The sequence below is a fragment of the Toxorhynchites rutilus genome, chromosome 2, assembly GCF_029784135.1.
Source record: "Toxorhynchites rutilus septentrionalis strain SRP chromosome 2, ASM2978413v1, whole genome shotgun sequence".
Taxonomy (NCBI): domain Eukaryota; kingdom Metazoa; phylum Arthropoda; class Insecta; order Diptera; family Culicidae; genus Toxorhynchites; species Toxorhynchites rutilus.
The window spans coordinates 152,114,164-152,129,948 of NC_073745.1; the positions used below are offsets into that span (position 1 = coordinate 152,114,164).

General features: G+C 41.2%; 2 protein-coding genes across 3 annotated transcripts in view; one reads left to right on the forward strand and one right to left on the reverse strand.

Annotated features, from left to right (window-relative positions):
* The window catches only part of LOC129766236 (uncharacterized), a 204,794-nt gene extending 195,299 nt beyond the window's left edge, over positions 1-9,495 (reverse strand). The window contains exon 1 of the mRNA XM_055766753.1: positions 9,455-9,495. The gene's annotated coding sequence lies outside the window, so the exon portion shown is untranslated. The remainder of the gene's footprint in view (positions 1-9,454) is intronic.
* Positions 1-15,785, forward strand: part of LOC129764178 (uncharacterized) — a 228,558-nt gene that overhangs the window by 159,640 nt on the left and 53,133 nt on the right. The window lies entirely within an intron of this gene.

Below are 15,785 nucleotides of genomic sequence, written 5' to 3' on the forward strand. Positions count from 1 at the left end.
AGTTCGCGTGTTTGCCACGGTTTTCGGGACGTATGGAGACACTTCTTCTTTGGCACATATCTATCAATGACATATGCCAGGACGTTGGAGAATGTTACAGCTGCAGACTCGACGTTAGCGGTATCTAATATGTCGCCCCAATTGAAGCTAGAGAACAACTGGCTGATATTACGATGGTCAGCATTTCGAAAGTCGTAAGAAACGACTACAGGTGAAATATTGATATCCTGTAACAGTTTTGTGCCAACGGCAACCAGCAAGGGTGGGTGATGAGGGGTAAGTTTCACGAGAGGAGCGGGAGCCTCGCATAAGAATGGGGCTGTGTCCTGCGCACTCACAAAGCAAAGATCCAGGCTACGGCCGTTCTCGTTAGTGACGTGATTAATTTGCGAGAGAGTGGCTAAGCTATAAGTATCTAGCATGAAAGACGCGTTGGAATGGAGGGCTGAGTGACCCAGATCCGGATAAAGGAAACCGTTGCGTGATTTCTTCCAGGAGATTCCTGGGATATTATAATCACCCATCAAGATGATTTCATCTGTTGCTTTTACGACTTCCAGAACGGAGAAAACTGACTGGCAATGGATCTCGATAAGTTCACGTTCTCGTGTTCGGTCAGGAGGGATATACAATGCGCATAGATATAAAGTGCGGTCGCCAAGTGTGATCGCCGTCCATACCTGCTCTAGACAAGACCATTTTTGGTTTTCTACAGCCCTCGTCTCAAGTCTAGAGTTCACGGCTACTAAAACGCCTCCGCCTCTAGCCTTACGACTATTATCAGCGTTCCTATCGCAACGAAAAACATCGTAATCGCAGCCGAACACTTGGTGAGAGAGTATACGTGAGTCCAACCAAGTCTCCGTGAGAACTACTATGTCGTAGCATTGGTCTGATACAGCTACCCGGAAATCGTCGACCTTGTTGTTGATACCGCCAACGTTTTGGTAATATACACTGATTTCCTGATGACGGTTGGAAGAAAGAGCGTTGAAATGCGAGGTTGTGGTAGCTGGAACAACAGTGGCATCGAGGTTCGGCTCGGCATCAACCACACCATTGATGTACGCAGCACTATCAATGGGACCAATATCAGGAAGCGAAGAAACGGTACTGCAATCGTACTTGCCTGAAGTAGCAAGTTGGAAGACTCCCTCACCAACTCCGGACACAGGAACGGAATGTCTTGAGTGGCAGGAGCAGTCAGCGGAGAGACGACAGCGGTGCTCGACTGTGCCGGGCGGTTTGGGAGCTTCCATCATGCTATTTTGCGCGCATTCCGTTGGAAGTAACCACAGACGGCTGGAAACGGTCAGCGGTGACGGTGACGATGTATCCTCTGATTCGGTGAATGATGACCGACAAACAGCAGAAACGACGGGAGCATCAGAGTAAGGTGCGGTATCAGCCGCACCGTCGATGTAGGCAACACTATTAGTGGGGCGGATTTCAGAAAGCGAAGGAACGGTACTGTAGTCGTACTTGCCTGAGGTAGCAAGTTGGAAGACTCCCTCACCAGTTCCGAACGCAGGAACGGAATGTCTTGAGTGGCAGGAGCAGTCAGCGGAGAGACGACAGCGGTGCTCGACTGTGCCGGGCGGTTTGGGAGCTTCAATCATGCTGTTCTGTGTGCATTCCGTTGGGAGTAACCGCGGTTGGCCGAATGGGCAATGGCTGTATGACATTGTCATACTTATTGAAGAAATGCAACTGAAAACGTACCGAGAATCAGGAACGAAATTAGATCCAGAGGAACTGTACTTGCCTGTGCAAACTGGCTGGAAGACCCCTTTTCCAAGCCCAAACGCAGGTCCGGGACGACTGCTTTTGCTTAATCTCCAAACAATAACCGGAACATGGTGGGGTGCCCATCCAGGAGACCTCATTCAGTTATACAAAACAACGATATTATCAGTGTTAGAATATGGCAGTTTTTGCTTCCGATCAGCTGCCAGGATTCATATTCTCAAGCTGGAGAGAATACAATATCGTTGCTTGCGTATAGCCATGGGGTGTTTGCATTCGACACATACGATGAGTCTCGAAGTTTTGGCATTAGTACCCCCACTTACTCTTCGGTTCACATAATTATCCTACAGATTTCTCATCCGTTACAAGATCATGAATCCATTGGTGATTGATAACTTCGAAAATCTACTCCAACTGATTCCTCAGTCAAGTTTTATGTCTTTATACCATGAGTACCTTACCCACGACGTGCACCCTTCACCAGGCATCTCCAACCAAGTTTGCTTCCCATACTTTTGCAATTCCTCTGTCATTTTTTATCTGTCCATGCGACAAAAAATCCATGAAATCCCAGATCATCTACGCTCAGATTCTATTCCGCCGATATCTTCGGCAGAATATGGGGGCATAGTTAGATCTGATAAAATGTTCTTTACTGACGGTTCATTCATAAACGGGTCCACTGGCTTTGGCATCTTCAATGAAAATTCCAGTTCCTCTTTCAAACTCAAAGATCCTTGTTCCGTGTATGTTGCTGAACTGGGTGCGATATACTACGCACTGGGGATCATTGAAACATTGCCCATCGACCACTATTTTATTTTTTCAGACAGTCTCAGCTCATTAGAGGCAATCCGCTCAATGAAGGTTGATAAACGCTCATCTTATTTCCTAACAAGAATAAGACAACTATTGAGTGTTTTGGTCGAAAAATTATTCAAGATTACCTTAGCATGGGTTCCCTCTCATTGCTCGATTCCGGGGAATGAGAAAGCGGACTCGTTTTTCAAAGTACTCGATCATCGTCGATACACTTTTGCATGCGCTTAAACCAATTTTCAAAGCATTTATTCCAATCGACACGAGCCTTTTCTTTGAGCGATTGTCAAATTATGTGGGATCCAACGTGAACATAATTTTCGCACAACTAAGTGTTCATGTAAAATCGCATATATGCTGGTGGAACTAATGCTTAGGGATGCCTCAATCTCACAATAGGTTACATGACGATCTTGCTTAATCATTTCGTGCACAGCATCGATGTTTTCTGGCACTACAGTCGATTTTGGACGACCTTCACGAAACTCGTCGGACAGCGAACTTCGACCACGATTGAATTCACTGTACCAGCGATACACAGTGGTTTTTGATGGAGATTCATCGCCAAAAGTCAAATTAAGTTGATTGACGCACTCTTGTTGTGATAATCCACGTCGAAAGTCGTAAAAAATCATCGCACGAAAATGTTCACGATTCAGTTCCATTTTTTGCCGAGACCTAACTTTCAACTAAATATAAAATAAACAAATAGCGTCCGTATGACAAAATGTTCTGAGTACGTATATCGTCAAAAATGTCAAACTTTACGATGGAACCGTCAGATGGACTCACATGACATCAGTGTTGCCAATTCCCGAAATATAAATAGTGACCCTCGTAAAAGAAAAGGTAGAAATTTCCTGGAATTTCGTTATTTTTCACTTTAAAACTTATGTTTAATTTCAATGTTTTGATCCAGCGAATTGCTATCTATTTCTTATTTTTATTTTTATGTAGAATTACGTTTTTAAAAAACATATTGAAGATACAAATTGAGAAAATCGATCTCATAACGAAAACTGTCGACTGTTGAGCGCATATTACTTGTTATTTTCTGAAGGATCTACAAGATTTTTTCTTGTTGATCGGGAGACTCCCTAACAGTCTATTGCAATAAAGAAATTTATAATTTTTAATAGTTCGTTTGTTACAGTAGCAAAATCGCTCAAATCAGATCTTTTTTGTATGCATACGTTATTTGGTACAGAATCGGGCATTTTCACACAACCCAAATATATGATCCCAGAATGCTCATATGTTGCAAAGCGGTTTTTTCATATGCCTAACCTTGATTTACCGCATTTTGGATATGTTAAAATTGATCAGCGCCTACTTCTAGAGTCATCTATCAACAAATAAATGGAACTTGATTGCGCACCTAATTAAATATACAACAGCGAATACTACATGGGCTGAAAATTCCCAAGATTTTTAATGAAAACAATCTTTTTTTAGGACAAAGCTGTATTTATTCCTCAACATAATTTTCTTCGAGGGCAATACACTTAGTATAGCGAGTTTCCAACATTTCTATTCCCTGTCTGTGCTTTGTACGAAACTTCTTCGAAATATGCTTGTCAGTTATCCTGCAGACTACCAATTAGACTCATGGATGTGGTAATTGATCCCCGTTTCATTCATTGTCACAAAACGTCGAAAGAATTACACTCGATTAGGCTTCACCAACGCCAAATCGGCTGCTGCTCTTTTTGGTCGATGGTCAACAAACGCGGCACGCATCGCGCGGATAGCTTTTTCATGTCCAAAATGTCGTGCGAAATATGTCCCACTCGTTCTTTTGAAATGCTTACGGCCTCAGCTAACTCGCGTAACTTCACTTTACGATCGTTCAAAAGGAGTCGATGCACTTGTTTTACGATTTCTGGATTCGTAGCCTATTTTGGCGTTCCAGAGTGAGGTTCATCTGCGGTGCTTGTACAGCCCATTTTAAATTCACTAAACCACCGAGAAACTGTTGTTCTCGAAATAGCAGAAGAGGAAGAACATTTCGTCAACCACTGCATTGATTGTTCAGGAGTTTTTCCCATCTAAAAAAAAAGTTTGATCAAAATACGCTATTCCTCTTTTTCCATTTTCTATACGAATGCTCAGGTAGTGACACTTGAACAACTGTACTGCCCATAATTGCATAGAAGACGTAATCGACAACATCATTAGTGTTGGGAAAACACATTTTTGATGTGTTTTGGCCTACAAGCATAACCATGCAAATTACCTATGAAATGATCTGTCCAGTTGAAGGATATTATCGGCAAAAGGAGGGCCTAGGTGATTTTGCGGATTATAACTTTTTTTTTTCTATCCGGAAAACGCTTGCGTCTATTTATGCGGACAATCAATCGTTTCAATGAACGTTTGTCCGCATAGCTAGACGTAATCACCAGGTTGCTCTGTTTGTAGCGTTCCGATAATAGTCAAAACGTCTCCGTCGGCAGTTTCAGTTGTTATCGGACAAAAAACAGAAAGGTTTGGAAGAAATTTAGTGAAATGTCTGGAAAAGGTGCTCTTGATTTGTTGCGAGTCTATGATAGTGCTTTTTTCCTGAAGAATACTCTGGGATATGAGAAGAACAGCAGGTTCGTGTTTTTTCAATTGATTGAATTTGTAGAGGCAATCTGCAATGTTGGTAATTTTAGTAACATGATTTACCGATATCACGATTAATCGCATAAAGATGATAGAGTCACTTACTCCAACGGTATGAGTAAATGCTGAGGAATAATTCAATGTTGAATCCGAGGACTTATAATGCTAAGAACCATGATTATTTTAATTTTACTACTGATCTGATTGTTTCATTATCTACTTGAAGATTCAAATGCAGAAATTTAGGTAATTATAACATTAAATACACAATTGCTTCTCTTTGTTCATCGTGTACAGAAAATAGTTATTATATGAGCAGCGTTTCAATGGTTTCTTAAGGGGCGAACACGAAATTATTGCGACACCGAAAATGTCATGCCAATTTTCTTATAATGTTTAGATTCAAACCAAAATTTTAGGGTAGTTTTATACATATATTTACTTCGAAAATCAAAAGAAAAAATAATCGATGGAGCCTTGAGTGTAAAATTGAACGCATTTTCGCTTGATGCCCTCCATCAAAGTCTTCACAGTGTCATCCGGTACCAGTTTCTCAGTTTTTTTTCCATTTTCTTAACATGTCCTTCTCGTCTTTGACAGTCTTCTTGCTCTTCCGAAGTTCCCGCTTCATTATTGCCCAGTACTTCTCCACCGGGCGCAGCTCCGGACAGTTTGGCGGGTTCATGTCCTTTGGAACAAAATGGACAGAATTGGCCTCATACCACTCCAGGATACTTTTAGAATAGTGGCATGATGCCAAATCTGGCCAAAATAGCGGAGCTTCGTCGTGCTGCTGCAAGAACGGCAAGAGGCGCTTCTCGAGATTTGTAGATCTCGCCATTCACTGTGCCCTTTGTCACGAGAGACTCACTCCTCAGTCCGCAAGAGCAGATGGCCTGCCAAACGAGATATTTGGAGGCGAACTTCGACATTTTCTTCTTCTTAAATTTGTCGTCCACATCGAACTTGCTCTTGCCGGTGAAAAACTCCAACCCCGGAATTTGCTTAAAATCGGCTTTTATATACGTTTCGTCGTCCATCACACAGCAGCCATATTTTGTCAGCATCTTCTCGTAGAGCTTCCGTGCCCGAGTTTTAGCCGTCGATTGTTGCCGCTCATCGCGGTTTGGGAAGTTCTGTACCTTGTATGTATGTAGTTCAGCTCTCTTCTTTGCATTCCGGACTTAGCTCTGCGACATGCCGACTTTTTTAGCCAAATCACGGCTTGAGACGTTGGGATTTGCTTTAATCTTCCGCTTCACCTTTCCCTCCGTCTTTTTGTTATCCGGTCCCGGTTTTCTTCCAGCTCCTTTGCCGTGGTCCAACGTCAATCGCTCCTGGAACCGCTTCAACACTCTGGAGACGGTTGAATGGTGCATGTTTAACATTTTTCCCAACTGCCGGTGCGACAAGTCAGGAAATTGCAGGTGTTTGGAAAGAATTCGTTATCTCGACTCGCGTTGGTTCACCTCCATTTTTGTTGAATCGAAAAACACGACTTCGAGTTTGACAGCATGTAGACAATACACATCAATGAGAAAGTGTGCAACATTTGGTTGATTTTTACCCAATGGTAAAAAAGTTATGCCCTGTTGAATGTGTCGCAATAATGTCGTGTTCGCCCTTTATATTCATCTATTAGGAAACACTAGGTAATAAGACACTATCGTGACAGGTATATTTGGTCTCTACAAAGAATGCGATTCAAATGTAGATTTATTAGTACATAATACTGACAATTGTTGATTTTCGAACGATGTATGAAAGCTGTATGGAAGTACGTCTGTTATGCGAACAAACGGTGATTTTTTTTTAAACGTTTTTTCAAAATTGCTCAAATGTTTTCGAACAAAAAATGTTTGTTTGCATATTGAGCAAACGTATTACATTGTGTAGAATGCGAAACAGCGAAAAGTCGATTTTTTTCATTTTATCGTTTACGTCTCCTATAAAAACATGGGCAGTGTAGTTCGTGAATAAATAAACGAAATGTCATGAAACATCACTCATAAGCTAATGACAGATGAACTTCTCGAAATGAATCTTGTTCATTTTTAGTGGCGCCATCTGTTGAAAAATTTCTGGACTTTTCAGCCCATGTAACATGTTGACATTTTTATGTATTCCTCGAGAAAGAGGAAACCTCCATTAAATGTCTTATTTCGTTCGAATCGTGAAACTCATTATAAAACTTGTAATCTGGATTTTAAGATCTCGAATCTCGTCCTGAAGCCAGGGAGGGCACACGCGATGCATGAACAACATCATAACTATTTGTTTATAAAATTTATATTATGGATTCATCACTGTTTCGCCACTTCAAAACGGGACCTGCATAACAATTAGAACAGATTTCAATATATCCATTCATTCATTTAACAACAAACAACATCGCTAGTTTACCCACTATAAAGAAATATTATCCTACCATCTTGAACCAAATTTTTATCACAACCGATTCCGTACGAATAGTTTCAATTCATCTGTATGTATACAGCCGCAAGGAGGTTTTATTTACTTTTGTACACAACACCGGAATACAATCGGCGGTAATCTAGAAATGATTTGTTATTATTCAGGTTTATTTTTACCTCACTCCGCATATACAGTGACTCAAACTCGTAATCGTACTCCACCATGCAGATCTCTTTTTCCTTCTCTTAAAGTCAAAAACAAGCTTTCGGAACATTCTATTAAGAGAATGTCATAGTGTCATATGAGAATTAAAAGGTTTACTATCTGTTTTCAGAATAATGGTTTCCCCTAAAAATTGCGAATGTATGTACTAATGTATGAAAATTGACTCGAACTCATATTCGTACGCTAGTTGAAATCACAACTCGATTTCGAAGAAGTTGGCCTCTTTCCGAACTCCATCATTAGTTTGGTATTCCAGCAACTATCTTAAGATGTCTCCAGCCATATCTACGAGTTTTTTGTGTATCCGGAAGAAATATTTATCATTTTTTTCATCAAGTGGTAAAAATCGTTATTTTTAGAAATTTTATGATTTCTATGTTTCCTACACAGATAACTTCCTCAGTTTTTTACTGGGATTTTATCGGAAGATTGTGGAGGAATATCAATAACTTTTGAGCACATCCTGATGGAAAATATGAAGCAAAATGTCAATAAAATGTGGTGAAATCCAGAATTCAAGTTTTGCCAAGACAATGACCCCGAGCTCACGATCTATAAATTTCGCACATGGTTACATTACTATTGCTCAAAAGTTATTGATATTCTTACACAATCTCCCGACACCAACCCCAGTAAAAAGTTATATGTATAAGAAATTTAGAAACCACAGAAACATTTCTAAAAATAACGATTTAAAAAACCACTTGATGAAAAAAATGATAAATACTCCTTCGAATACACAAAAAACTCGTAGATAAGGCTAAAGACAGCTAAAGATAGTTGCAATGAACAAGGGATACCATACTAATGATGGAATTCGAAAATTGGCCAACGCCTTCGAAATCGGGTTGAGATTTCAACTAGCGTACGAATATGAGTTTGAGTCAATTTTCATACATTAGCACATACATTCGCCATTTTTCGAGAAATAAAAAACATCATTCTAAAAACAGATAGCAAACCTTTTAACTCTCATATGACACTATGACTCGATCTAAATAGAATGTTCCGAAAGCTTGTTTTCGACTTCCAAAATGTGAAGGGAAAAGGGATCTGCCTGGTGAAGCACGACTACATGTTTGAGTCACTGTACATACAAATGTGGCTCACGTTCTCGTCGAACAACTATGTTCTCCGTTTTGTGAGGGCTCAGAGCGTAGCTGATTTCGATTGGAATTCACTATGCGACATCATTTGTCGCAAAGGCAGCCAACGAATAGCGACGGAATTTTGGTGGGACTGGCTTATGTTTAATTAATAATTAACAGATGAATTCTCCAAGGCTACTTAATATTTCAATTAAGGGAAATGTGAGAAAATTCTGTCCACGGGTAGCAGGGTAACTCCGTACGGTAAATTGGATAATGCGCGGAATTCGTCGCACTTGTCGCTAATTGTGCTTTGTAATTAATGATCATTCGTTTTCGAAAGACTGCGTGAGGCACCAACCGAGACATGTGCCCCAGGAAGCAATGAACTCGAAATATCAACAACGAGAAATTCCAATGGCGAATACTCGAGCACTTTACCACTAATTCGATATTAATGTCGATAAGTAAGTGGATGCATGCAGTTTTATTGTCCTAATTTATCGTCTCCAGCTTCCAGATATAACAACATTGTTGCTTGGGAGACTCACCCGGTAAAATCGAATCTCGCGAAGTATGCACTCTCCGTCTGGAATCGCGTCCACTCACTGGAAATATTAATGACAGCGCAAACAGTCGGCAGTATAACACTGTACCAATAGTATTAGCGGTCGTAATGAACGCAAACAATCAATCTCGAACGTTCATCAAATGAAAATATGTTTGCCAGCAGCAAATGAAAGCCACTCCGGTCAGGTAGCGACGCTTGCGCTCATCTGATTTGCATCATTGCGTTAGGTCAATAGCCACGAACGTCAACAATTATGCCTGTCTATCGATAGGTCACATCTTATCTCATCTCGTCAAACGGAATCGATGTTTGCGGGATATCTGTGACTAGCCATGCACCAGACCAGCCATATTCATAGCGAACCGCGAGGCGAGAGCTGAATCAAAATATGTCGCAAACGCGGTGGTTGTGGCAACTGTTTCCGTAACTTCTTGCTAATCGCTGCATATGTCGATTCGCTATTTGATTAATGCTTGCTTGAGCTGTTTCACTCAACCGATAAATTAGTTTTTGTGGACTGGAATGATTGCCCAAGTGCGCTGCAAACTGGCGTTTACAGCAACTGTGCTGCAATGTTGCAGGAAATGCAGCTCTCTATGGGGCTTCGAAATGCCACCGGAGTTCTGATGCCGATGGGCATTGATTTTGAAATGATTGGAATTCCTAACTACTGATATTTAAAAATCCACTGTGGACCATTTAGGGGGATAACACAGTGCGTTGGTTGTATGGAGATGTGGGACAAAAAGCGAAGCTGTAATGAGAGAAGTTATTTGTAATCATGTTATTTGTTGTATTTTCATATATGTACATTCTTTAAAAATATTACCAGGAATTTGCGTTTTTGAAGAAAATGCTTCGCTGATCGTTTAAATTCATACTATCCTGTCATCAGAATAATGTTTATAGCTGTATTCAGGCCTTCAATTCACGCGGTGGTTCGTTCTTAGTCTTCAATTCTATTGAAACGGGTCCCACTGAGCGGTAATCTGAGTTTCGATCACACCCATGTTTCGTCGCCAGTAATTATGCGTTGAATGAACATGGGATCAGAATTTGATCGTTCAAGTAGGGGAACTGGGGGGAATGTGGTCACCCTAAGGAACATGTCCATTTCTTGTGTCCACATACCACTAAAATTCCCGTTCTTCGAGGAATATTGTAGCTCAATTTATTGTAGTTCAAGATAGTAAGCGGTTTTTATTATGAAAATTTAAAATAGTTCATTTTTAATTATTAGAAAAAAGATTAAAAATCGAACATATTTATTGGGGATGTAAAGGTGTCACCTGGGGGGGGGGGGGGGTGGTTAAAGTGATCACTCGCACATATCACGCTAGAAGAGATAGATTTATGCATGTTTTCTTGGCCAAATTTGTTTAAATCATTATTGAAATAGTAGGTACATGTATGAAATGAGCTAGGCCTATTCACGTAATTAAAATTTTCTCATACGTACAAAAACGCAGTAGAAAACACAAAGTTTTCCAAAATGAGGCTTGGTTTTGGTTGGGTTGGCATATTTTTCCTGGGCATACCACAAAAGGGACTCCTTTAAGAGCAGAAGGTGATAAGGTATATAAGCTTTTGAAAACAGAACATTGTCAGTAGTATTCCTCCACTAACCACTTTGCCCCCCAAACAACGAAATGCGAAATATGCGAAATAATCGCTGATATTGAACAAAATATCTCTTCACCTCCCCTAGAATATGTGAACAGTCGTCTAAACTGTTGATTTGTCGCAAATATCAGGTCAAATAAACTAAATTTCACTAGAAATTCCTTAAATTCGAAACGCACAAAACTACGGCCGAATGGCTACCGAGAGAGCGTTTTTTGTTTTAAAGGGTGTGTCACATCAAATTGCATCACGGAAAAAACGCTGTAAAAATTCGCCCAGTAGACCGATCCTTTTGAAAATTTTAGACAGTAACATAGAAACTATTAAACAACTTTTGGCATTTTCTTTTTATTCATACTTCGAGCCCAAGCCCGTATGCTCGCACCTTCCTCTTTACCCCGTCCATAAGGTTCTGTACAACGTCAGGTTGTAGTGTTTTTTTTTAACAGAAATCCATTTTCTCTTGAAGTCCGCCTCCGATTTGACAACTTTTGGGTTCTTCCGGAGGGCCTGCTTCATAATCGCCTTCATAATTCATAATAAATATTTCTCTATTGGGCGAAGCTCCGGCGCGTTGGGCGGGTTCATTTCCTTTGGCACGAAGGTGACCCCGTTGGCTTCGTACCACTCCAACACTTCCTTCGAATAGTGGCACGAAGCGAGATCCGGCCAGAAGATGGTCGGGCCCTCGTGCTGCTTCAATAGTGGTAGTAAGCGCTTCTGTAGGCACTCCTTAAGGTAAACCTGCCCGTTTACCGTGCCGGTCATCACGAAGGGGGCGCTCCGCTTTCCGCAAGAGCAGATCGCTTGCCACACCATGTACTTTTTGGCAAACTTGGATAGTTTCTGCTTGCGAATCTCCTCCGGAACGCTGAATTTGTCCTCTGCGGAGAAGAACAACAGGCCCGGCAGCTGACGAAAGTCCGCTTTGACGTAGGTTTCGTCGTCCATCACCAGGCAATGCGGCTTCGTGAGCATTTCGGTGTACAGCTTCCGGGCTCGCGTCTTCCCCACCATGTTTTGCCTTTCGTCACGGTTAGGAGCCTTCTGAACCTTGTATGTACGCAGGCCCTCCCGCTGCTTGGTCCGATGGACGAATGAACTTGACAAATTCAGCTTATTGGCGACATCCCGGACCGAACTTCTCGGATCACGTCTAAACTGCTTAACTACGCGCTTGTGATCTTTTTCACTGACGGAGCATCCATTTTTGCCGTTCTTCACCTTCCGGTCGATGGTTAGGTTCTCGAAGTATCGTTTTAGTACTCTGCTGACCGTGGATTGGACGATTCCCAGCATCTTACCGATGTCCCGATGTGACAACTCCGGATTCTCGAAATGAGTGCACAGGATTAATTCACGACGCTCTTTTTCGTTCGACGACATTTTTCCAAATTTACGAAAAATTGACAGTGAAGCATGGCCAACGTGATCTATACACTCTTATCTGATTATAAGCGAAAGCTGAAGATATAATTCCTAAAAATTAAATTTCTACAGCGTTTTTTCCGTTATGCAATTTGATGTGACACACCCTTTAATTTATATTTTGACAGCTCCACTGTAGTACAGGGTGACTCAAAAGTAATGAAATTCTTCGAACATAAGATGACTATCAATACGGTGTCAATATTCAATAGTTATACTACCAAACAAGCAGATGACCACTTTATCACACGTAACCACATTACCCCCACTACCACTATGTCTTGTCGGGCTGCGACTTTTCTCATGCCCAAAGCATCAACCAAAATATGACGAACGGTCTCATGAGAGATCCCTCAAAATTAAATAACGATTTCCGACCACCATTTCTTCTACTTTGTCGATGTTTTCATCAATTGAAGAGGTGGATGGTCATTGTTGACGTGGCAAAACATTAATTTCTTCTCGGTCGTCTTTGAATGCCTTATACCAAAATACTACGTGGACAGAAAAAGCATGATTTTAGATTAAGCCCACCCTCGGAGTGGTTAAGTGTGGACATTGACTAAGCCCCTCCCTCTGTTTTCCACGTGGAAATTCTTCCATTTTTTTATTTAAAAAAAAAAATGATGGGTTGTATCCGAGGTACGACCGCTTAGGACGTAACGGGTGTTAAATAAAAAATGAGAATTTTTTCAATCACATATAAACATTTTTTTTCATCGATTTCAGAATTTTTTATTAATAACATAATGTATTTCCTTCAAAAAAATGTCAGTGAATGTCTGAGTAAGGGCCGTGGTCTGCTGTTCGACGCAACTTTGTCGCGATGCTCTCACAAGAACGTTGTACGGCACTTACGTCCATTTTCCGGATACAATTCCGGATTCTTGTAGTCAGTTGCTTCGTGTCCTTGGCCCTCCAATTGTTTTTATACACTAGGGCACTGAGTGAGCCAAAGAAATCCTCTATTGGGCGGCACTAGGGCAAGTTTGTTGGGTTACGATCTTTCGGCACGAACGGTATCTTTTTTCTCTTCAAGATACGCCTGCGTCTTCTTGGCGTAATGAGAAGACGCCTTGTCCGGCCAGAAGACGTACTTCCCATCCGCGTGATGCTCGTTCAGGAACGGCAGCAGGATTTTATCGAGGCACTCTTCTCGATAGATTTGTTGGTTGATTGCCAGACCGCTCGGCTTAAACCAAGGCTTTGAAATGCCCCGGTCGGAAATGGCGATGTACAACATAACCTTTTTTTCAAACTTATGCTTGAACTTGTATTTCACTTCAGGCGGTGTGGATGACTTGTCGCTGAAGTAGTAATTATCATTTCCTGGAATATGCGTTTTGGACAGCGGAAAATAGCTTTCGTCGTCCAGAACGAAAGACGTCCCGCGGTATTTTTTTGGTCATCCACCGACACTGTGATTTAACCGTCTCAATCTGCTCCTCCGTGTACTCCGGCGACCTCGTCTTTTTCCTGCAGACGATTCCTTCCATCTTGAGAGTCCGATGGACCAATACGTGGGTGCAGCCATATTTCCGACCGGCGTCACGCAGGCTGGTTGCGTCCTTGTTGTCAAACAGCTTCTTTAACGATGTCTTCCTCTGCTTCGTCATTATCGTCACCGGACGACCACTTCCGACCTTCCGCTCTACGTTCAGGGAACCCAGGATACGATATACATTTTCTTCCTTAAAATGTGCCACCGTGAACTTTTTTCCTTGCTGGAAATGCGTTTCGTAGAACCGTACAATGCGTTCGCGGAGCACGTGCTGTTTCGACGCCATCTTTGCTTTGACTAAATTCAAACTAGCAAAACCAAACACGCCTACTGTTTCTAAGGAGCCCAAAGAGCAATTTTCTTGGAGAAAGAAAATTTTACGCTCTTTATTTGAGTTACTGAAAGGTATTGAAAAAATTCTCATTTTTTATTTAACACCCGTTAGGACTACACAATCTTTTTTTTTTTGAAATTTGTTTGTTTATTTATTTCGGATATTATTTGCGAATACGTCGAAAGTTCATAAATAAATCTTTAGTAAAAAGTTTTGGGGACCCTGAATAGGTTTAATGGCTTGCGTGGTTTTGTAGAATCATTTCTAGTAGCAACGAGTCTTTCTTGCCTTTGCGAGAACAATACACTAATTGGTCATATGTCGCAATTTGTTTCGTTATATCAATGTACGCATTGCACTGAGTATTTTACGAGAGGCATCATCCGTGCATCACCATTCAACAAGCATCAAACACGCGTCTAAACGATGCACACAGTTGCAGCGGTAAACTTCAAGTGAAATATTCGCTAGCATTCACAGCTCGAGGGGAAACATACAACACAAAACGAGCAGAATATGCGACCTTTGTTGTTTCGGGCACAGAAAGATTCTGAGCGGAAGCTTACTTACATCCAAATATTCTCTTTTCGCTATCCCCCTTCGTTGTTTCTATTTTCTTCTTCTTTTTTTCCTTTATTTACGGACGTCACCCAATCGACGTATGCCCGACGCATTCCATGGTCACCACGCTCTAATTTTTGTACCAATTGGACTTTATATCGATGTAGGTGCAAGTCCAAATGCAAAATTCGCCACAATGATGTGTTTGACAAGCCCAATTGCTGAGCACGCCGTGGAATCGAAACATTCGGGTCATCCTCCACACTGGCAGCAACAGCAGCAATATTTTCGGCCGAACGCACATTACGATGATGCACAGGTTTCACAATATCCGCTACGGATCCAGTTTGTTCGAATTTACGCACTACATTAGCGATTGTGTTCTCTGTAGGCCGTCCATGACGATCAAAATCAGTCCGTAATGCTCGAAAAACATTTGCCGGTTTTTCATCATTTTTATAGTATAATTTAACAAAATTAACACGTTGTGCGATGCTAAAACGATCCATATTGTAAAATGGCAGACATTCAACTAACGATATGACGCTTTGGTTGACACCTATGTCAAACGGTTGTCAGCGCAGGGCTGTATACTTTCGGAAGCCCGAAATGGAAAACCCTGTATTAAATTCTAAGTCTATTTTATTTTACAGTCTGTTTTTTAAACAAAAAACCAAATGATGGATCAAAAGATAATGTAGCCAGCGAACACTGATATTTAGTATTATAGTTCTTCTGTTGATGAATAGTTTGCTCATTAAGAATATGTTTAATCACGGGGAAGAGCGGTTCATCGGCACTCTCGATTTTCGATTCACCTCCCCCTGGAATGAGTTATTGCACAAAGCCATCTTGCAAGCACTG